This window comes from Notolepis coatsorum, assembly GCF_963971535.1.
Source record: "Notolepis coatsorum genome assembly, chromosome: 12".
Classification (NCBI taxonomy): domain Eukaryota; kingdom Metazoa; phylum Chordata; class Actinopteri; order Aulopiformes; family Paralepididae; genus Notolepis; species Notolepis coatsorum.
This window is the reverse complement of record NC_140176.1, coordinates 119,862,567-119,888,152: the sequence shown is the minus strand read 5'-3', so window position 1 is coordinate 119,888,152 and position 25,586 is coordinate 119,862,567.

Genomic DNA, 25,586 nt, shown 5'->3' with positions numbered 1-25,586 from the left:
ACACACACACACACACACACACACACACACACACACACACACACACACACACACACACACACACACACACACACACTAATAACATGATCATAACCAAACCAATTTCAAATGTATCATCAAGTACAAAATAGATTTGATTGTAATATTTATGAGAATGCATGTTTTTTCACACTACAGGAGGAGTATGTCACAGTATGAAATCATAATCGAACATTCTAGAACATTTGTGTTCTATTATGCAACAATTCTCTGAGCATTTCCTGGCATTTTTTCAGACTACAACATCAATCCAGACTGGTTTGACCCTGACAGCACGTGTGGCAGATTTCATGTCAATAAAGCCCATTTGAATGAGAGAGAGAGAGAGAGAGAGAGAGAGAGAGAGAGAGAGAGAGAGAGAGAGAGAGAGAGAGAGAGAGAGAGAGAGAGAGAGAGAACAGGTCTTCACCTCTCTACTTTCTACTCTACTCAGATGGTATTTACAGTACTGTACCAACCACCGTTATAGTTGATCATGACACTGCCAGAAAGGATGTAGTATTCCTTCTAGATGGTTCTGACGGCACAAGGAATGGATTCCCAGCTATGCGTAATTTTGTTGAGAGAGTGGTGGAGAAACTCAATGTGGGAGAAAACAAAGACCAAAGACAACTGGAATAGAATATCACACAATTTTATTAAAAACACATAGAGAATAATAGAAACATCAACTGTATCAATTGTATTGTACAATGAACAACCCTATATATCACTTTTGGATTCATAACTCATATACACACACGCACTCTGCCATACAGTAGTTAATGTTTTAGCGCAACGTGGGTATACAGGACTGTCGAGGATGCTGCAGAGTTTCTGTTGCACATAGAAGCAGACTCGACACAAGTTTCGTCTCGACGCTGCGTCTCAGCGCACACACACACATACACACACACCACATTATTCTGCGAAGCAGCTCAGTGTCCCGTGGATATTATTGCAAGAGATAATTCATACATATTATGAAAAGCCGATGCCGATCTGTTGTTTAGAATTTGGATCAGTAGCGGCTGCTGGTTCTCTCTCCACTAGGGGCGCTATACCAAAACATTTTGCAAACATGTACAGTACCACGCAACCGACTCATGGCAAGACGTGAGCGATTCGACTCACGCTCACGGCAATGAATCGGCTCTTATGAACGAGTCGCTCAGCTGTTACTACAACAACACACAACCAGTCAAATAAAGTATAGTCTAATTCACAACTTGAAACACAATATATAAATAGAAAAGTTAGAAACAAAACTCGCTCCGTCTCCAAACACACGCAGATCTCTCCCTCTCTCTCCTTCTCTCTCTCACACACAGTGCGACGTGGAATCGATTCGTTACACAATCAGACCTAGTATATGTAGTATTATATACCAAGAATAACTTCAGTATGAGTACAGGGCTGTACACATATTTTGCATATTGTTAAACGAGCCAAGGCTAGCTATTAAACTATCGATATGAATCGAAAATCTGGGACCCTGATGTAAACAAGACAAACGTCTTTCTCTGGTCTGCATCCCCTTAACAATTGTGTCTATTGAGCCGTACTGTATTGTACCCATTCTGCAATCTGTTAAAGTTTTCATTCATTCATTCATTCAAACATAGACGATATTGAACAAGCCATAATCCACGTATTTTCAATCCAAAAGAAAGAGAGAGAGAGAGAGAGAGAGAGAGAGAGAGAGAGAGAGAGAGAGAGAGAGAGAGAGAGAGAAGCGTTATCTGAGTGGCTGAGAGAGAGAGAGAGAGAGAGAGAGAGAGAGAGAGAGAGAGAGAGAGAGAGAGAGAGAGAGAGAGAGAGAGAGAGAGAGAGAGAGAAAGATCGCTGATCTACCTTGTTGTTGGCAGAAGCCGGGCTTGTTGATAAAGTATATCCACTCCATGGCATTGTCCATCCAGCCTGTGTTGATGTCCATCCATTGTCCATGCATGTCCTTCCACACTGCATCCATAATATAGCTTGTTAATAGCCAACAAGTACTGTGAGTGCCTTTGTCCATGTCCGCCTCGAACAGCCTGCAAACTACCTGGTGTTCTATCGCCATGCTCTAAGACAAACTCTAACCTTAACCAACTTTGAAAGAGTGCCTAAGCCTAACCGTTGAAAGAACTTGCCATCACGCTCCAAGAGAAATATCTGCATCACACAACACAACAACAGCATAAACTCATGTTGCAAACTGCGGTTACGGAAAGTACCGCGTCGGCCAATCAGAGAGCTTTTAGACGCTCGGCTGCTTGCTAGGTCATTTCAAACCAGCGCCCGAGTTCCATCATAATACATCATATTCAACGCAAAGCGCGTGGCTGCGACGGATACAGCGATGAACCAGTGCACGGCGGGCACGCGCACTCCAGGCGCAATTGCGCCTAGCCCAGAGAGAAATACAGCGAGGAGAAATACAGCGAGGAGAAATGCCTGCGGCTACGGTAATGAAAAGGTCTATATCAGACAGAATCGTCACTTCCTGTTCAGGAAAACTATTATTAATCTTTGTAAAATTAAGTTATATTGTGCATTGGAAACACAAACATACTTAAAATGAGTAAATATTATTCATTTTAAACATGTTTATATTATTTATAGGGCTATAAAACAAAAAACAAAAACGTTTTTTTTTCTTCTTCTCTCATTTAACAGGTGGGTCGGCGCTCTAGCGCCCCCAGTGGCGAGCCGCCACTGATTTGGATGGGGGGTAGCGAGTCTCTGATACCTCTCACCTCTGCGCGGGGGTCTAACACCTATTCACAGCGCACACGCTTCTCTTGTGTGTGTGCGCGTGCGTGTATGTGCGTTTCGTGACGCGCTGTAGTTCTCTGGCAAACGCAGATAATTACAAGCATACCATCTAGCAAGAATTAAACGTATTTACAAGTCGTATTATGTTTAGCAAGTAAGGAGACATATATAGTACATCTCAAAGCACTCGAAATTGTCATTTTTAAATTTTTACAGATTTCTGAAAAGCGCGACTTCCAGAGCATTTATGAGTCATTCTAAATCCCTTTGTTCTCCGCCCACGGGTCCAAAAAGCCCCGCGACCTGAAAGGGTTAAGGGCAGATTCTGTGCTGTGGTTGGCTCTGAAACCTGACTGAAATGTGTCCAGGATGTTATTCAAGTGCAGGTAGGGAGACAGCTGAGAGAGAATAGCCTTTTCAAGGACCTTTGATAGGAATGGGAGCTTGGAGATTGGCCTGTAATTATTGAGCTGGGTGGAGTCTAGGTTGGGTTTTTTCAGAAGGGGCTGGACCACTGCATGTTTGAAGCAGGTTGGAACGGTACCAGTGGCTAGGGAGGTGTTTATGATAGAGAGGATGCTGGGGCCAGTTGTGGGAAATACTTTTTTGAGAAGAACAGAGGGAACTGTTTCAAGGGGGGAGGTGGTTGGTTTCATGGCTGAGACTATATCTGTGAGAGTAGAGAGGGTGATGGGTTGAAAACAGGCCAGGGTGGATGAACAGGGCGGCGAGACATCTAAGCTACGTGTAGGTGGTGTGATGTTGTTTCTGATTACCTCAACTTTGTTTATGAAGAATTTTAAGAATTCCTCACATTTGGTTGGAGACACATCCAGGCTAGTTCTAGGGGGGGGCTGATGAAAGAGTTAATGGTGGCAAATAGGGTCCTGGGGTTTTGAGAATTACGGATGAGGTCTGAGAAGTATGCGGCTCTCGCTGCTTTAACTGCTAACTGATATCTGATACGAGTGTCTCTAAGCATCTCGAGAGAGACATGGAGTCAATCATTTTTCCACTTACGCTCTGCTCTCCTGTACTCTCTCCTCTAGCCACGGCTGGCCTTTAGACTTTGTTTGTTTTTTTAGTCCAGAATGGAGAGGCAGGTGGAATTAAACAGGGATGTGAGTTCATCTATGTTAAGGTGGGAGGGAGAGGCTTCAATAGTACAGATGTTAGGGGCAGCTAGGAAGGCGGTTGTTAAGGGGTTGTTAAGGGGTTAATGATGCGGGAGGGACGCCCAGGGGAGGGGGATTTGGCTGGGGGGAGAGAGAGAGAGGAGGTGAACATTACGGCATAGTGATCAGAGGAGCATGCATTTTCATCAATATTCATATTTGACACTGATAAATCATGGGTTAAAACTAGTTTGTGGGTGGCGGTGGTAGTAAGTAAAGTGAGTTCGAATGAGTGGATCAATTCCATGAAATCAGACACCATAGGCTTGGATGGGCAGCACACATGAATATTAAAGTCACCAAGAATCAGGATTCTGTCATGGATAAACATGGTATTTGACAGAAACTCGGAAAATTGGGAGATAAAGTCCTTGCTGCTAGGGGGCCGATAAACGAGGGCGATTAGGAGAGGTTTGTCCAAGTCAACCATGGTCAACTGTACTTCAAAGCTGGAAAATAGACCACCTCCTTTTCCTGATGATCTGGGTGTGCTAAAAGAGTTACAGTCACTGGGACACATTTCCACGAGATGAGTGAACTCACCAGGGGTAGCCCATGTTTCAGTCACCATCAAAAAATGCAGTCCGTTTTTGGTCGCAAAGTCATTTAAGACGAAGGTTTTGTTGGAGATGTGATTCGCGTTGATCAGAGCCATTTTCACTTCAACTGGGTCGGGGGCAGCATTGGTGGTATAATCCAATGACGGGGGTATCCACACCAGCGGGCGGAGGTTGTCAGAGACTACCCCCCGCGTTTCGCGCGAGGCCTGGGGGGAATCCCCGCCGTCGGCAGCCCATCCAGGTTTACGTTTAGTGTAATCGCGCGAAGTGAGATGTATCTCGGCTCCAGGGAACGTCTGTGGATGTAGTAGGAGGAGCGCTGAGCGGGTCCATCGTCGTAGAGCTGGAGGAGATGGCTCGGTGGAGAAGGAGAACGGGAACCGGCAAGGCTTCTCAGTTTAACTGAGTTACCTGCACGTTTTCCCCGCCTTCTGAATCGCTTCCTCCGGTAACAGGGGCAGCGCGGAGCCCATACTCCCTCAGGAAGACGTGAGAACAGGCAGCGGTGAGTATTCCCGCTGTTGGCGTCCGGGGTGCATATAGAGGGTTGAATGTTCAGTAGAGTTTGCCGATCATAGACAATAATGCCGTGTGCAACACACACATACGACGGTACAAACAGAGCGAGGACAAACGGAAAAATTAGGAGCAACAGCAAGCGATGACAAGCAGCCAACAACACTGGCGCGGCCATTTGGAATGCTTGGAATAAAATATATGAGCTGGAACGTGAGGGGAATGAGCCACATTATTAAGCTAAAACAGATTCTAGGGAAGATAAAAAAATCAGTAGCGAAAATAGTTTATTTACAGGAAAGACACAGCACTGGGGAAGATGTCAGGAGAATTGAGAATAGATGGCAAGGCCAGGTCTACTCGGCCCCATTCAACTCACAAGCTAGAGGAGTGATGATACTGATAGACAAGTCGATACCATTTACTTTAAGAAATAAAATTGTAGACCCGGGAGGGAGATTTATAATATTAAGCGGTACTATAGTCTCCATGCAGGTGAACCTAGTAAATATATATGGACCAAACAATGATGACCTGCTGTTTTTTCAAGAACTGTTTATGAAAATGGCGACTCTCACGGGCCAGTTCATCATGGGGGGAGACTTTAACTGCGTGAGGAGACCGGAAATAGATAAGTCAGGGGGAGGGGATACCTCCCACGGAAGAACAAGGAAAGTAATGGATACGTTTATGAGAGACCTCGACTTGGTGGAGATATGGAGAAAACTAAACCCAGGCAAGAGGGAATATTCGTGTGCTTCTAAATGACTAAGTAGGCCAACGTTTTCTAGAATAGACAATTTTTTTGTTTCGTCGAGCTTGATATCTAAATTTACAGGAAGTGAATATGACAGTAGATTACTGTCTGACCATTCTCCAATGACGTTAAGTATGAACATGCCGGAAATAGCGAAGGCACCCCCTAGATTTAGACTCCAAACCACATGGCTCAACAACCCGAAATGTATGTCTTTTATAGGTGAAAAAATAGACATGTACTTCTCCATAAATACAGACCAGACAAGTGCAACAGTGAGATGGGAGGCATTTAAGGCGTATATAAGGGGAGAAATGATAAGCTGTACTAAACATAAATCTAAAGAACATTATAAACAAATGGAGGACATAGAAAGACAGGTGAAAGAAGTGGAAAAACAGCTATATAGAGGAGAAGACCCAGCAAAACAGAGGGAACTGTGGGTATTAAAGGCCCAGTACAAACATCTATCCACTACAAAGATAACATCGGACTTACAGTGGATAAAACAGTCGTACTACGACCAAGGGGAAAAAGCAGGCAAGATACTAGTGTGGAGAATTAGAAAGGCACAAACGGAAAGAATGATAAATACGATCAAATTAGGGAATGGACTTGAAACGAATGACCCAATTGAAATAAATAACGCCTTTAAGGAATATTATGAAAAGTTATATAAATCGGAATACCCAAAGGACACAGAACAACAAAATGAGTTCCTGGACAAGTTAGAATTCCCAAAAATAACGGAGGAGGAACAGAAACAGTTTGACCAAGAGCTAACAATAGGAGAATTAAACGAGGCGCTTACGGTTATGAATAGCGGGAAGGTGGCGGGCCCAGATGGGATACCAACAGAAATATACAAGAGATTCGCAGGGAAACTGCTACCCCACCTACTGGAAATGTTCAATGAAGCATATGAGGAGGGGACTTTGCCTCCATCCTTAAGATCGGCGATGATTTCGGTACTTAGGAAACCGGGAAAGCCGCCCTCAGACACAACTTCATATCGTCCTGTGTCCCTCATGTCCTGTGATACGAAGATTTTATGTAAGGCGCTAGCTAGACGCATAGAGAAGTCGATTCCACATCTGATCAAAAATAACCAGAACGGATTTGTATTGGGAAGACAGGGATTTCATAACATTAGGAGATTACTAAATGTTCTTCACACTAAGAAAAACGAAAAAGACCACGCAGTTCTGTCATTAGACGCCGAAAAGGCATTTGACAGGATTGAGTGGGGATATCTGTTTGAAACACTTAAAAGGTTCGGGTTTGGGGAAGGATATATAAAATGAATCAGGATTCTATACACAGACCCAATGGTCGAAATAACTACAAACAACCAAATATCGACACTGTTTAAACTACAGAGATCTACCAGACAGGGGTGTCCGATTTCTCCGTTGCTATTTCTGTTCGCAATCGAACCATTAGCGATGACGATTAGACAGGACCCGGGAATCACAGGGATGAGAATAGGGGGTATGGAGCATCACCTATCGCTTTTCGCGGACGATATAATACTATACTTAACTAAATTGGATACCTCAATTAGAAATGCGAACGAAATACTGGAGAAATTTGGAGTATTTTCAGGATATAAGACGAATCAAAATAAAAGCGCACTTATGTTACTAAATGAGAGAGAAAGGGAGAAAACGCCGGTGCACACGCAGTTTGCGAGCTCCCCCAAGGGGTTTACATATTTGGGGATAAAGATAACCCCGGAGATTAAAGACTTAGTACAGAGTAATTACGATCCAATAATGACAGATGTAGAAAATAGCCTTGAAAGATGGAGCAAATTACCAATATCAATGATAGGCAGAGTGAATGTGAAATGACTATATTGCCTAAATTCCTATACCTATTCCAATCAATCCCAATGCCCTTACCTGAAACCTTCTTTCGGAGATTGAAAACGATGTTCACACGTTTCATATGGAACAATAAAAAACCCAGGTTGAGACTGACACTCCTTTACCTCCCGTATGACAGAGGAGGGCTTAGACTTCCAGATATGAGGCTTTATTACTGGGCGGCACAGCTCAGGACAGCAATGTTTTACTTTCAACAGACAGATATACCGGCTTGGATGGAGATAGAAAAAGAGGAGACAAAGATAACACTAGACGCATATATGTATTCACAACAGAGTAACTTGTTGATAAAAAGTACAAAGAACCCGTTCCTCAAAAATACAGTAAGGATCTGGCACAAGGCGCACTTACACTTAGGTAGAAGAAATAAATAATCGGGGTATACACCAATCTGGGGGAATGAGGAATTTAAACCGGGAAGGAATGATGGGGGATTCAAAAATTGGGCAGAAAGGGGTTTGGGTAAGATTAAAGACTTATACAAAGAGGGGGAATTGATGACCTTCGAACAGATAGTAAGCACATTTGAAATCCCAAGATCACATAGATTTAAATACTTTCAAATCAGGAGATACGTAGTCTCAAAGAACAGGGGCACAGAGGAACCACCCACATCCATAATAGAAAGACTTACTAGGAACAATATGGTGGGAAGAGGACAATTATCCAAGTTGTGAGGTTTTTGTCCGCTGCTCACCCACTCGCTCTGTTCCTTTAAGATATTTGGGTTAATTAATTGCATTCTCCTCTCCACACGCTTCTTCCTGTAGATGCCGTTTGATTGGTGCTCCCCCAACCACACGCTTCTGGAGCAATGGTCAATCTCATCCCGCAGCTGTCACAGCTTGTCATTAAGCACCCCTTGGCTTTATATACCCTGATTCCCCATTTATTGATGTTGGATCGTTCTGAAATATTCTCTGCATTTGCCGTTTCCTTCCGTCGCTGCTTTCCCTGTGCTTTGCCTCCCAGGACTCTCGAGGAGTATTCCGTTTGGAGAACCTGCTTCCCCGTTACGAAGCGCTCGCCCTGTTTGATCCGCTCGCTTCACGCACAGCGCTCTGGTGAGTTTTTGCAAGACAGTCTTTTGGATTCAATCATTTTTTGTGTGTGTTAAAGCACTGAAGAGATCCTGTTTTTAGTTCAGACTGTTCTCACCCTTTTTGCCTGTTTGGATATTCACTTTGGATTTATTATTGTTTGGACATTGCTCACTGTGTGTTTCACACCGAAGATTCTGTCACTTGGATTTATTGTTTGGACATTGCTCACTGTGTGTTTCACACCGAAGATTCTGTCACTTGGATGTATCTGTTTGGACAAGTCACTTCACCTGTCACCTGTCAGTTTCCAATTGTGCACTGAGCTAACTCGGACTCTCTCTCTCCCTATCCGCCACCACCCCGGAGTATATGCTGGGAGGATTCTGCAGAGCGGCTCAGACGTCACGGACAGATTCCACAAACGTAACCCCCCGGGAGAAGCTGCAGAGCAGCAAACATTCCTCACATGCTTGTTTCCCAGTTTGTTCTGTTCTCCACCAAATTCTTTCTGTTTACTCAGTAAATAAACAAGCCCTTGATTTTGGCTAACTCTGAAACAACTCTCTCTGTGCCGTTTGCGTTTGGGGTCGGTGTCAAACCATAACACAAGTTTTATGATGTGTTGTTATCAGGATCGGATGAGAGCTCTTTGAGCAGTTTGCGGGCATGGGAGAGGGACATGGGGGTAGAAATAGCAGAAGAGGACTGGGAACAAGCATGTGAGATGTCACAGACACTTTCAATCAATACCAGATGTAAACTCCTACAATATAAGTGGATACTGTTGTGGAAAATGTGTATACAAGGGTGGAGGTAGGAAAGGGGTTAGTCTTGACTAGTTTAATATAGGTCAACTAGCAGGGCTCAAAGACACTAGGGCGACAGTCTGGCTGATGTTCTTAAAACAGCCTCAAGATAGCAGATGGACATTTCAGTACATCATATCGTGTGCTCTAATCTTGTGTCTTTTCTCTCTTTCATACATACACAGCACACACACACAGACACAGCACACACACACAGACACACACATACACAGCACACACACAGACACAGCACACACACACAGACACACACAGTCACACAGACACACACACACACACACAGACACACACAGTCGCACAGACATACACACCGACACACACACACATTCCCTGTGTCACAATACACACATACAATACACACACGTCTGTACACAGACGCACACACACAGACACACACACACAATACACACATACAATACACACGTCTGTACACAGACGCACACACACACAGACACACACACACATACACACACACACACGCAAACACACACACACACACACACATCTCACTCTCTCTTCGATGTTCTTAATGTTTTACATCATATCGTGTGTGGATATCATATCTTGCTTATCTCTCTTCATGTTCTCTCTCTCTCCGATGTTAAATCTACGTATCATCTTAATGTACGTCATGTCAGATCTGACATGATGTGATACGTCATCATATCTGTCATGGGGGGGCAGGACTGAGAGGGGATTTAGGGACAGGCAAAGGGATCCAGGACAGAGTGTTTTTGTTCAAGCTGTGGCGATCCTCTTTGACCCATAGCTCTTGCTGTTAAAGAACTTCTTTTCTTAAATAAATTACCTATTTGTTACAATTGGAAATATCGTCTCCTGCTGTGTTAAACAACCTTTCCACAACATTTGGTGACCCTTGACCTGTAGACCGCCCTGCCGGGCCCCCTCACACGGCCAGCTCCGGACCTCTCCCGTAGAAATTCTGCCGGTTGTCGACACCAAGGTAAGCGTTGGGCTTGTTAGTATAAATATCCGTCAGAGTTTCTGCGGGAGGGAAAAGTTGAGCTGACTGTGTTGACGAGGTCTGGGAAGGACGGCTAAAACGAACACGGTGAGGTGTTTTTACACTGGGGCGACTCCTTTTTTAACAAGTGGCGGCCACTAATCGATTTTAATTGCATGTTTTCGACCTCTGGTCAAATTTTTCTCTCCATCTCCCTTTTTCCTGATTTCTTTACACGACACTCTCCACATATACACATAACTGTGCCTTTCTGTCCTCTGTAGATAAGACTCTCAAGTTTTCAAAATAAAAACTGCTGAAGATAGCTCATTCTGGGCGTTCTGCCAAGAGAGATAGCTCTCTCTCTCTCTCTCTCTCTCTCTCTCTCTCTCTCTCTCTCTCTCTCTCTCTCTCTCTCTCTCTCTCTCTCTCTCTCTCTCTCTCTCTCTCTATTCAATTCAGTTCAATTCGGGTAGGCTTTGTTGGCATGAAATATCAACATACTTGTTGCCAGGTCAGGTCCAATATACAAACGGTGGCATATATATTATTAAGCAGTAAAACATACCATAATATTAGCGATAAGTAAAACAATCAACAGAAACATATTAAATTGCAGGGTGGTCATTCGATCGGGTAGTCGTTTTGCAGATGTGGCCACCCAGATACGTGTATTTACAGGGCTTGTTCTCTTGTTGTGTGACGGCCGTCTGCATGTTTTGCAGCTGGTGCTGTGCACTGACTTTTCTCCCCGCATATGTGTAGCAGCTTTTGGTTATCGGGGAGATGGATGAGCTGTGGATCAATTTTGTTTATTTTGTAGAAGAAAACTTCTCTTAGATCCTTGTATTTCTCACAGTATAGTAGGAAGTGAGGTTCTGTCTCAACATCCCCCTGATGACAAAGTGAACACAGCCTGGCCTCTCTGGGCAGCCAGTTCTGCCTGTGACGGCCTGTTTCTATGGCTAGACTATGTCCACTCAGTCTGTACCGTGTCAATGTCTTTCTTAATTTTATATCATTCACAGTGATCAGGTATTCTGCCACCGTGTACTCTCTGTTTAGTGTCAAATAGAATTCTAATTTACTTTGAGATTTGGTTGATTTGTTCCAATATTCTATATAGTTTTCTTTTCTTTTGAGGTTATTTGGTTGGGCCAGATTTTTTGGTATCTGTCCTGAGGCATTTGTGGGCAGAGATTTCTGACTAGCTGGCAGAGGGGACTCTTATCTGGGCTCATCTCTTGGCTCTGAAGGGTTTTGTAGTGGTAGGAGTGGGGGTCACTTGATTGGAGGTGTGTGTAAAATTTTATGGCTCGCTTTTGGAATTTGAATGATTAGGGGGTATTGGCCGAGTTCTGCCCTGCATGCATTATTGGCAGTGTGTCTGTGGACCTTAAGTAGGTTTTTGCACAATTCTGCATGCAGTACTTCTAATGGGTGTTTTTCCCATTTTGGGAAATCTTGGTTAGTTAATGGACCCCACACTTCACTGCCATATAATATTATTTGATTTATTACGGAATTTAGAATTTTGAGCCAGGTCCTAATTAGGATGTCAATTGGAATTTTCCTTTTGATGGCATAAAAAGCCCTTCTTCCCTTCTCCTTCAATTCATTCACAGCCATATCTCTCTCTCTCTCTCTCTCTCTCTCTCTCTCTCTCTCTCTCTCACACACACACAGACACACACACACACACACACACACACACACACAAACACACACACACACCGACACACACACAGACACACACACACACATAGACACACACACACACACAGTCACACACACACGGTCACACACACACACACACACACACAAACACACACACACACCGACACACACACAGACACACACACACACATAGACACACACACACACACAGACACACACACACACATAGACACACACACACACACAGTCACACACACACGGTCACACACACACACACACACAATCACACACAAACACACACACACATTCACACATACAATACACACACACACACACACACACACACAAACACAATCACACATACAATACACACACACACACACACACACACACACACACACACACACACAAACACACACACACACCGACACACACACAGACACACACACATACAATACACACACACACACACACACACACACACACACACACAAACACACACACACACCGACACACACACACACAGTCACACACATACACACACACCGAGTTGTAGAGTAGTAGTTGTAGATCTAGGTTAACTGTTGTTCCTGGAGTGGTAGTTGTAGAGAGAGTAGTAGTTGTAGATCTAGGTTAACTGTTGTTCCTGGAGTGGTAGTTGTAGAGAGAGTAGTAGTTGTAGAGAGATCTAGGTTAACTGTTGTTCCTGGAGTGGTAGTTGTAGAGAGAGTAGTAGTTGTAGAGTAGTAGTTGTAGATCTAGGTTAACTGTTGTTCCTGGAGTGGTAGTTGTAGAGAGAGTAGTAGTTGTAGATCTAGGTTAACTGTTGTTCCTGGAGTGGTAGTTGTAGAGAGAGTAGTAGTTGTAGATCTAGGTTAACTGTTGTTCCTGGAGTGGTAGTTGTAGAGAGAGTAGTAGAGTAGATCTAGGTTAACTGTTGTTCCTGGAGTGGTAGTTGTAGAGAGAGTAGTAGAGAGATCTAGGTTAACTGTTGTTCCTGGAGTGGTAGTTGTAGAGAGAGTAGTAGTTGTAGATCTAGGTTAACTGTTGTTCCTGGAGTGGTAGTTGTAGAGAGAGTAGTAGAGTAGATCTAGGTTAACTGTTGTTCCTGGAGTGGTAGTTGTAGAGAGAGTAGTAGAGAGATCTAGGTTAACTGTTGTTCCTGGAGTGGTAGTTGTAGAGAGAGTAGTAGAGAGATCTAGGTTAACTGTTGTTCCTGGAGTGGTAGTTGTAGAGTAGGAGATCTAGGTTAACTGTTGTTCCTGGAGTGGTAGTTGTAGAGAGTAGATCTAGGTTAACTGTTGTTCCTGGAGTGGTAGTTGTAGAGTAGTAGGTAGTTGTAGAGTAGTAGTAGCTGAAGTACAACCACACACACACACACACAACACAATAAACACATATACACACTAAACAACGATGCATACAGCAGAGGACATACTGTTGGACACCAACCCGTTGATAAAGAACCTAATTCTCAAGGTTGGTGTCCGTTGGCAGAGGCGTACAAAGGCCGGGGACACAAAATGGCCTTCCGGAGGTACTTTTGATCTCGACATATGCGAAGAGATGAATGTAATGATTCGTAACCATAAGCCAGGCGACAGCAGCAAAAAGAGGTTGAAAAAGAGGACAGAAGAGTTGGGGGTAATGAAGCTCTACGCCCAGAAGGGGAGAGCATACAGGCAGGAAGCTTTAGCGCTAAATCAGAGAGAGACGGATATAGGGAAACCAACATCCCCACCTTATGTCACGCAATTGCCGGTGAACATGTGCTATGTGAACAAAATACTGAAGGAGTGGAGAGGTGAGCTAGGACACAACCCAGAAATTGACCCGTTGCAGAGAGCGATGTTTAGAGAAAGTGTGATGAGAGGGCTTCCAGAGGTGGTTAAGAATAGACTGGAAGACGTGGTGGGGTTAATGGACATGACTTATCCTTTGTTCTGTGCACATGTAACACATGGTGTGGAGAAGCAAAGGGCTCAGGAGCAGAAAGTCAGGGATCAGGATAGAAATGACTCAAGGAAGTTAACTCAGCAACAACTGCAGCCCCAAAGGAGGTTGCAGGCAGTAATGGTGTCATCTGCTACCTCTCCACCCATGCAGGACCAGGGACCCCCGCCTGCACCTCAGGTAGTGAGAAGCTATGGCTATAGTTCACAGAACCAGGCGTTCAGGCGGCAGGCAGGGAATGGGCAATCAGGCCCACGGTTTACACAGGGACCGGGGAACGAACAACAGTTTCCCCGTTTCCACTGTTGGAACTGCGGCATGCAGGGACACAGGGAAATGAGATGTAGGCAACCATACCGTCCCGGCTCGGAGTATGGAAGACCCGTGCGCCAGGGGGAGTCACAAGGGCCCCACGACCAGGGGGAGACAAGAGGGCCCCGAAACCAGGGGGGTAATCACTAGGGGTGCCCAGAGAATGCGACGGGGGGAAATCAAATGATTGTGGTTTCCAAGGGAGCTGAGCAAGAACCTATTCTGCAGGTCCTAGTGGAGGGCAAATTAACAGAGATGATGGCAGACACTGGAGCAGGTTTTTCCTGCATAAAGCAAAAATACGCCGCTCACTTACCCCAGTCTGGACAGTATGTTCGGACGGTCGGATTCTTGGGGAAAAACAACCGATAGCATATTACTCTAGAGCTCTTTCGCCGGTAGAGCAGGGTCTGCCACCTTGTTATCAGGCCCTGGCCGCCGCACATTTGATGTATGAGAAGGCAACGGCCGTGACAATGGGATATGACATTTGCATTTGGACACATCACAAATTGGCAAACTTGATTGAAAGAGGCAAATTTGTTCTGACCAGCCAACGGCAACAGGCTTACATGAGGCTCCTGCAGTACTCGGACGTTACGATAAAAACATGCCACGGCAGTAACCCGGCGGATCTGGTACCACTCCCGAGCGAGGGTCAACCGCATGAGTGTGAGGTGGAGGTACAGGCTTTCGTGAAACTCCGTCCTGATTTGGGAGTCGACCCGCTCGCGATAGCAGAACTCTCACTTTTTGTGGATGGGTCCTGCTATCGGGAGGGGGAAAATTTAAGGTCAGGATACGCCGTCGTACAGTGCAAACCTAACGGAGAAACACTAACAAGAAAGGCCGAACAATGCATGCAACCATGTTCGGCCCAGCTTGCAGAACTAATAGCACTAACAGAAGCATGCATAATAGCTAAAGATCGCACGGTTAACATCTTTACAGACTCTGCGTATGCGCATGGCGTATGCCACCTATTCGCGGCCATTTGGAAGGCAAGAGGCTTTAAGAAATCGGACGGCTCACCGATCCTTCACCACAAGCAGGTTGTGGCGCTTATTCAGGCTGTAAAGTTGCCCAAAAGCATTGCTATCGTAAAGTGCCAGGCACACAGAAAAGACCTGTCCTTTGTGACGACGGGAAACAACGCGGCGGACGAGGCCGCGAAGGCGGCGGCTGCGGTGCCGTCCACGGCTGTTCTGATGTTTGCGGCCGAACTGACGACTGAGGTAACTGAGGATAATTTGAGTGATCTTCAGGACTCAGCCACGCAGGCCGAGAAACAGTCGTGGACGGAGAGGGGGGCTGTAGGGGGGGCAGATGGTCTGTGGAGGAGTCATAACGGTTTGATAGGCGCCTCCATCGATCTTCTGTCCTTAGTGATACCTGAGGCTCATGGTGTTGATCACTGTGGAAGAGCAGAGACCCTGAAACGAATCACGAAAATGGGATTTTGGTCCCCAAAGCTTCAGGCACAAATTGACGTTACACTAGCCAGGTGTTTAACATGCTTACAGGGCAATGTGCGCAAAGGAGTACCGACAGTGGCGGCTTACACACCCCTCCCTGAGGGACCATTCAGACATCTGATTATGGACTATACAGACATGATAACGCCAGTGCAGGGCAAACGATACCTCCTGGTAGTAGAGGACTGCTTTAGTCGCTGGATTGAGGCCATTCTATCTAAACACAAGAACGCGGACACAGTGATCAAGTTCCTGTGTCGCGAGGTCATTCCGAGATTTGGAATTCCCACGATATTACAAAGCGATAATGGCCGCGAGTTCATCGACAAGGTGGTTAAAGGGCTGATGCAGAAATTAGGTATAAGACAGCGCCTTTCCTGTGTCTATAGTCCCGGGTCGCAGGGGAAGGTGGAAAGGGCCAATCTGGTCATTAAAAACAAACTGTTGAAAATCTGTATGCAAACTAAGCTTAACTGGATTGATGCTTTGCCACTTGCTCTGATGGCTATTAGAAGCAGCGTAAACCGCCAAACACAGCTAACACCGCATGAAATGCTTACAGGCCGCAGCATGCCAGCACCGCCATTTAGACACCTGGCTAGGGGCCCGGCATTAGATATTTTTGAGCAAGATCTGGAAAAATATCTTCAGCAAGTGACTAAAATACATGAAGCTGTGTTTCGACAGGAGCAGAGAAAGGAGAGAAAGGGGGAAAAGGAGGCGGAGAAGGAAGCCACCAAACCGAGACTGATCCCTGGGGACTTGGTCTTCGTAAAGGTCCACAAGAGAAAGTGGTCATCACCCCGGAGAGAGGGCCCGTACGAGGTGATCCGATCGACTGGAACGGCAGTCCAAGTCAAGGGATCAGCGACCTGGTTCCACTTCAATCACTGCATAAAGGCCAGCGGCGATCTCTTGGGGGATACAATCGATCGCAGTTATGCAGAACCCGACATGGAGGGTCCGAGACGGCAACTGGAAGGTGCAGTGCCTGCTGATGCTCCCGCAGATGTTGGCAGCAGTGTGCGGACGGTCGGCCGGGCACAACGACGTCATTAAGAACCGTCACGGTCGACCCGTCCTTGAGGATGACGGGTTTGAGTGGGTAGGAGTCCCACGGGGTCCCGCTCAGGCTCAAGTACCAGCAGGCTTTCATGACCAGGCTCAGAATCAGGCGCCCCCTCTTCCCTCCATCGAGGAAGGGGGGGAGAAGATAAGACTACAACCAAACGGGGTGTTTCCCGTAGGACCGCAAGGGCATGTTTTTGATTTTGACCATTCCCCCGTTACAGGCGGGGATACTTACCATTATACTAACGAGCATCGGGTTGTGGGGGTAGATAGGAGTTGAGCCTGTCCCGAACCAATCACAGGGGACAGGGGTGAGGGGAAAAAGGGAGGTCAAGGACACTGAGTCGGAAGAGGTGGGGGGACAGGATATGTTCCAGAGGACAGCCGGAACGTTGAGGGACTCAGTGGGCTCACTCTGGGCCAGGTTGAGGGGTTTGCTTCCTTCCGGGGAACAAGATGGGGGCGACTATGACTATGACGAGGAAGACCCGGAGGCTGACCCGATGTATAGGGCGGCTTTAGGGAATGAGTGGTTTAAGTGGGTCCAGTACACGAGCGCGCAGAATCAGATAGAGGATTGTTATGTCTGCTCCAAGGCACGTCCGGATAGGCTGCTGGTGAAGGGCACGAAGTTCAGTTGGGCTCAGTGTGACAGGGACGCAGAGGCATGGGAGGGGCCCCATAATAGTCGCCCTTGGTGCGAGGCAGAGTGTTTGGGGTTTCTCGGCTCTAGTCGTTTTAAGGCGGCAGGAAACGTCACGGATTTCAAGGATGTCACTATGCGGGAACGGTGTAGGAAATTGGATGTACGTGTGCAGGGGGTAGCGACGGGGTTGCCAATACCCAGAGGTGTCAAACTATGGCTGACCAAGGATTTCGAGTGCTTGCAAAAGGAGGGGACCCGGGATGTAGGGGAGGTGGCAGAGGGGCGGTGCACTACTATTTGGAGCATCACGACTAACTGTACGAAAGAAGGAAAGTGTGGACACGGGGTCGTGTTAAAGGGAGTGGATACCAACCCACGGCCTGTAGCTTGCCCTTTTCATGTCCAGGATATGGCACTGGCGGACCAATACTGGCTCTGCGGCGGTAGGAGGTTGAGGAATACACTTCCTTTAGATTGGTCAGGTAGATGTGCCCGGGTTCAGGCGATCATGCCAATGGTGGTCCTACCATTATCAGTGACGGAAGGACCTTCTGAGTCTCCTATCTCTCGAACGAAGCGTAGCTACAAGGCAGACCCAAGGGTGTATCTGGACAGCATAGGACAGCCAAGGGGCATTCCAGCCGAGTTCATGGCTAAGAATGAGATTGCGGCAGGGTTTGAGTCTATTCTGCCATGGATATCGGTCAATAAGAACACCGGGTGGATCAACTATTTGTTTTACAATCAGCAGCGGTATCTCAATTACACCGAGGAGGCGTTGGATGCAATGGGGGACCAGATGCACGCGACCAGTACGGTGGCGTGGCAGAATAGACAGGCTCTGAACTGGTTAATGGCGGAGAAGGGTGGAGTCTGTTCCATGTTTGGACAGTACTGCTGCACATTCATTCCGACGAATGTGGGGCCAGGGGGAAAGTTCTCCGAGGCCATGGCTAAGCTGAAGGATTTGAGGGAGGAGTTGAGGGGGAATTCTGGCCGGAATGAAGAATGGTGGGGGAGTGGGGTGTTGGAAAGATTGGGACAGTGGGGAAGCATAGTGATGCAGACGGGGATATCCATCGGGGTGGCAGGGTTGATATTGGTTCTCCTTTTCTGTTGTGGTATGCCTCTCTTGGGTAGGCTGGTAACTTCACACGTAACGAGCCAAATGCTGATGGTGGGACAGAAAGAGATTGAGCCACAAATCGGGCCATATCCTCAGCTTTATGCTGCCTTAGAGGGAGACGAGGGGATAGAGGATTAGGGGTATGGTGAGGTAGGGACATTTTCTTTTTGTTGGTTCTTTCCTTTAAGAGTGACGGGGGATGGTCTGAGTGCAGTTTTGTTGGTTTATTCCTTTAACTAGGAATTTTAGTCTGATTTTCTAATGATCCTTCGGCATAGAGATTGCAACCATTGAAAATCATTGCATTGTTTTTTATTTTTTTATTATTTTTTGTTTATTTTACTTGTGGTCCTGGTCAAACCGGAATGGGAAGGGGCATCGGCAGAGTGTCGGTTCTGAGCCTGAGGAAGCATTGAGAAGAAGTGGTCTGGGGATCGGTTCTGGGGACTGGAGGGACAAATGGGGGGCTAACGCAGTGGGCAAGATGGGCACCTCCCGTCGAAGATGGGGGGACACGTGGTGAGGTCGGTACCAGTGCCTCCCGTCCAGGCATGGGGACATGCTTCTACGGGGACTGGAGGTGTGGCGTGGTGGTTGCTGTATTGGCAAAATGTGACTTTTGGCAATACGGTGAGGAGACTATGGCGTGGGCATGGAAGGGGGGCTGAGCGATGGACACTGGGACTCAATGTTATGGAAGAGACAATGTCATTTTTTTGGGAGGGATGTTCTATGTTTAGTTCTGACGGTCAACTTCTCCTTTCCCTGATGAGAGTCGCGGTTTCCGGCCGGAACTGTGGCTCATTTGGTAAGCGGTGGAGGTTGGGGGGATTTGTCTGTCAGGTTAGGATTATAAATTGGGGTATTTTGTTGATGTTTTATTATTACTCTTGTTTGGAACGGTTTTGTGTTTTGGTTAGGGAGGGGATTAGGCACCCCGAACCTCTAGCCAAAAACAGGCGGCAGTGGGCTCGCAAGAGTCTGGGCGCACGTTAAACACACACTATAGTGCTGGGGAGAAACTGAAGGCCCTCGTGCGTAACGAGGTATGAAATAACATACCACTGTGGTACCGTCTAGTCGGCCCAGGAAACGTCGCACGTAAGTTGGTGTGGGCACTGGGTGGTACGTGGACGACAGTCCACACCTAGGAGCAGGGCGGTGCACCGGAAGGGGCACAGCTCCTGCCGTGAACAGGCAAGGCTGGCGAAAACGGTCAATATTTCCATGCCCGGAGCAAGCGGGGTGGGGACAAGACCGTCGGTTTCTAAACTGAGTGGCTGATAGGTACTACGGACAGTCAGCCGCTTGGGGTCCTGACTTGATGACGGACTATGAGGTCGCTATCGACTGGGTCGCCAGCCGGTTGGGAGAGCGTTATGACCCTGTTTATAGTCACAGACACGCGGGATGTGGGACCGTGAGTGACTGGACAACAGTGGCATGAATGCACCTGGCTCAATGTACAGTCAGGCCACAGTAACCTTACTAACCGATACAGGGTTAGTAGGCGAGTTGTGCTTCTGTGATCAGCAGGTTTGAAAAGAACCACTGGGAAGCAGAAGGATAAGGGGTGTCAATTCAGAGGAATCTGGATTGTCTCTCCTAAGGTTGGAAAGGGACCCAGCCTTAAACTGCACCTGAAGGTAAAATAAGGGGACTGCTTCCGTTCATGAGAGGAGACCTTACCGCCGGAAGTGGAGACCTGCATCTCTGTTGGGGGAGAGGGGCCGACGTCGGACAAGGCAGTCCTGAGAAAGGAGCTGGTTGTTGCGTCGTAGCGGACTGCCTAAACCTTACGGGGAGAGGTGCATCTAAGTAGGGGAAGGAGTGCATCCGAACGGGAGGAGGGTACTCTTAACTGGAAGGAGGTTAAAAGGGTCAAAGCGAAGAACGGTAGTCAGCCTTTGTTGGTCCGTTAGGGGTCCAGTGAATGAAGTAAGGTTTCTGGTTTAGATTAGGCATTTAAACTTTTATTATATAATTGTGGTTTCTCGTTTAGTTAGACGTTCACATTTTCTTGGTTATATGATTTGGGTGGGACTAGGGATAGCCCCAAATGGGGGAATGTTGTGGAAAATGTGTATACAAGGGTGGAGGTAGGAAAGGGGTTAGTCTTGACTAGTTTAATATAGGTCAACTAGCAGGGCTCAAAGACACTAGGGCGACAGTCTGGCTGATGTTCTTAAAACAGCCTCAAGATAGCAGATGGACATTTCAGTACATCATATCGTGTGCTCTAATCTTGTGTCTTTTCTCTCTTTCATACATACACAGCACACACACACAGACACAGCACACACACACAGACACACACATACACAGCACACACACAGTCACAGCACACACACACAGACACACACAGTCACACAGACACACACACACACACACACAGACACACACAGTCGCACAGACATACACACCGACACACACACACATTCCCTGTGTCACAATACACACATACAATACACACACGTCTGTACACAGACGCACACACACAGACACACACACACAATACACACATACAATACACACGTCTGTACACAGACGCACACACACACAGACACACACACACATACACACACACACACGCAAACACACACACACACACACACATCTCACTCTCTCTTCGATGTTCTTAATGTTTTACATCATATCGTGTGTGGATATCATATCTTGCTTATCTCTCTTCATGTTCTCTCTCTCTCCGATGTTAAATCTACGTATCATCTTAATGTACGTCATGTCAGATCTGACATGATGTGATACGTCATCATATCTGTCATGGGGGGGCAGGACTGAGAGGGGATTTAGGGACAGGCAAAGGGATCCAGGACAGAGTGTTTTTGTTCAAGCTGTGGCGATCCTCTTTGACCCATAGCTCTTGCTGTTAAAGAACTTCTTTTCTTAAATAAATTACCTATTTGTTACAATTGGAAATATCGTCTCCTGCTGTGTTAAACAACCTTTCCACAACAATACACAGAGTATATATGACACCAGAGAAATTACACAAGTTTTACCCCGTGATCCCGGATGAATGTACTAGGTGTGGGGTAGAGATAGGGACTCTATACCACTGTATGTGGGAATGTGAGAAGATACAGGAGTATTGGAAGGAGATATTGGAACTCATATCGGAGATGACAGAGATAGAAATCCCGACCGATCCGAAGTTATGTATACTACACTTATACCCGGAGAAGTTCCCAGCTTATATTAGAAAGAGGAAATTGATTAATTTTTGTTTGCTACAGGCCAAGAGAGTGATAGCTCTAAACTGGAAGTAGATACAGAGACCAGGGGCTAAACAATGGTTAAAGGAAGTGTCAGAAAACTTAGCAATGGAGAAACTAACATACATACAGAAGGGAAAAACAGAACAATTTGAAAGGACTTGGTCATCGTTTACACATTTCCTGGAAAGTGTCAGGATGGAGGTAGGTGAGTTCCAATTGTTGTAGGCAATCACAGAGACGGAGAAGGTATACTCTTGAACAGGTTCGACTTTAATAGTAAAGAACACAAAGAGTAATACTAGGATACTATGCCAAGGCAAGGGAAAGAGAGAGAATAGATAATGGAGCTTAGTGGTGGTCCAGAACTGGAACCGCCCGTGTTATCTCCGAACGCCTATAGTGAAGACCTGACAAATGACAAGCAGAGGAAAGGAATGTTATATAGCCACAAAATACCAACATTCCACACACACCCCTGTGACAGCCAATCAGAAGCCAACCCCTAAGTGACAGCACTAAATGACAGGGAAAACAAGTGACAGCAATCAAGTGACAGATGACAGAGAAAGTGGGAGGTTCCCGACCGTAGTCAAGAACCAGAATCGTAACAGTACCCTCCCCCGACGAACGGCACCAGACGTTCACCTGGGGGCCTCGGGATTCAGCCGCCGGAAATCATCGATCAGGCTGGGATCTAAAATATCCCTTTGAGGCACCCAAGAACGCTCTTCCATCCCGTACCCCTTCCAATCCACCAAGAACTGAAACCCCCTACCCCTCCGCCTACAACCCAGTATCCTCCGCACCGTGTAAATGGGCTGACCACCCATAAACCGAGGCGCAGGAACCGTAGGCAGTGGCGGGGCCAAGGGCGATGAGAGGAATGGCTTCAATAGGGACACATGAAACGTCAGATGAACCCTCATAGAACTCAGAAGCCGTAGCCTGTAAGCCACAGGATTCACCCGACGTACCACTTTAAAGGGCCCTATAAAGCGAGGAGCCAGCTTCCTGGATTCCACCCGGAGAGGGAGATCCCAGGTGGAAAGCCAAACCCGCTGCCCAGGACGGTAAACCGGAGCCGGACGACGCTTGCGGTTAGCCTGCCGCTGGGTACTAACCGAAACCTTCTGCAGCGCCGCCCGGACCCGCTTCCACGTCCTGCGGCAGCGAGCCACATGTGCCTGGGCCGAGGGCACCTCCGCCTCCTGCTCCTGCTCGGGAAACAAAGGAGGTTGAAAACCATACTGACACTGAAAGGGAGACATACCGGTAGAGGAGGAGAGGAGGGTATTATGCGCATACTCAGCCCATGCCAACCTCCTACTCCACGTTGCCGGGCAACCGGCAACGTAACATCTCAAGACCCCCTCCAGGTCCTGGTTGACGCGCTCCGTCTGCCCGTTCGACTGTGGATGAAACCCAGACGAAAGGCTGACGGAGGCTCCGAGACCGGCGGCAAACGCCTTCCAGAACCTGGAAGCGAACTGAGGACCCCGGTCCGACACGATATCCACCGGAAGCCCGTGGACCCGAAAGACATGCTGTATCACCAGATCAGCAGTCTCTCGGGCAGATGGAAGCTTGGGGAGAGGAACAAAATGAGCCGCCTTTGAGAACCGGTCCACCACCACCAAAATGGCGGTGAACCCGTCCGAAAGGGGGAGGCCAGAAATAAAGTCCAGGGATATGTGCGACCAGGGCCGTTTAGGAATAGGAAGTGGCCGGAGGAGACCTGCCGGTGCACGGCGAGAGGTCTTACTGCGCGCGCACATCTGGCAGGCCGCCACAAAGGAACGCGTATCCCCCTCCACTGTCGGCCACCAGAACCTCCTACGGATAAATTCCAGGGTCCTGGTGGCCCCAGGGTGGCTGGTGAGGGATGAGGCATGTGCCCACTGCAGCAAACGTGAGTGTGCCGCCTTGGGCACATACGACCGCCCCGGAGGGCCCCCGCCAGGATCGGGCTCCCGCCAGGATCGGGCTCCCGCGTCAGCGCCGACCTTACCACCTTATCTATGCCCCAAGACACGGGTGCCAAAATCAAGGCCGGTGGAATAATGGGATGGGGCTGATCCTCCCGGCCAGGAAGATCAAACTGGCGCGATAACGCGTCGGGTTTGATATTCTTGGACCCGGGCCTATAGGAGATGGTAAATCGAAATCGTGTGAAGAATAACGTCCACCTGGCCTGGCGAGCGTTAAGGCGTTTAGCCCCTTGGATGTAAGCCAAGTTCTGATGATCGGACACGTGACACAATGAAAGGATGTGCCGCGCCCTCCAACCAATGTCTCCATTCCTCCAGTGCCAATTTGATATCCAACAACTCCCGATTACCCACGTCGTAGTTGCGCTCGGCTGGTGACAGACGGCGAGAAAAAAAAGCACACGGGTGCACTTTCCCATCCTTTAAGCACTTCTGAGAGAGCACCCCCCCCACCGCGATGTCAGAGGCATCCACCTCCACAATGAACGGAACCTCCGCATCGTGGCGGATCAATACAGGAGCGGATGTAAACCGACGTTTGAGATTGCAGAAGGCCGACTCTGCCCTAGGCGACCATTCAAAGCCAGGGAGAGAGGCCTTAGTGAGAGCTGTTAACGGGTTGGCTAAGGCGCTAAAGTTGCGAATAAAGCGCCTGTAAAAATTTGCAAAGCCCAAAAAACGTTGTAACCCCTAGAGCGACGAAGGCCGTGGCCAGTCCAAGACTGCACTCACCTTGGCCGAATCCATGCGTAGATCACCCTTCGTCAACACAAAGCCCAGGAAGGAAACGGTATCAGTGTGAAACACACACTTCTCGGCCTTAACGAATAGTTGATGCTTGAGGAGACGGTCTAGCACCTCCCGAACATGCAGTTGGTGTTGCACCATATCGCGAGAAAAAATTAGGATATCATCTAGGTAAACAAACACCGACACCCCAATCAAGTCTCGAAACACGTCGTTAACCAGGGCTTGGAAGACTGCCGGAGCATTAGCCAAACCAAAGGGCATGACCAAATACTCATAGTGACCATTGGGTGTATTAAATGCAGTCTTCCACTCGTCTCCTTCTTTAATCCTGACCAGATTGTATGCATTACGTAAGTCAAGTTTAGAAAAGACCTGTGCCCCCTGTAAGCACTCAAAGGCCGTGTCCATGAGAGGTAAAGGATATCGGTTCTTGATGGAAACGTCATTCAATCCCCTATAATCAATGCACGGACGCTGATCCCCATCTTTTTTGTCAACAAAGAAGAAACCAGCGCCGGCCGGGGATGTGGAAGGACGTATGTGCCCCGCAAGCAATGCCTCCTCAATGTAGGTGTTCATGGCCAAGGTCTCGGGCCGTGAGAGAGAGAACATTCGCCCGCGAGGCGGGGAGGTACCGGGTAGAAGATTAATGGGACAGTCGTATGATCTATGAGGCGGTAGTGCTTTAGCACGCGTCTTGCTAAAAACGTCCGCCAGGTCCCAATAGATCTCAGGAACCCCTATCAAATCGGGATTAGAGGGTGGAACAGAATCTGCGACGCTCCCCACCACCCTGGAGAGAGAAGAAGGAGAAAAAAGAGAAGAGGGGAAGGGAGACAAGGG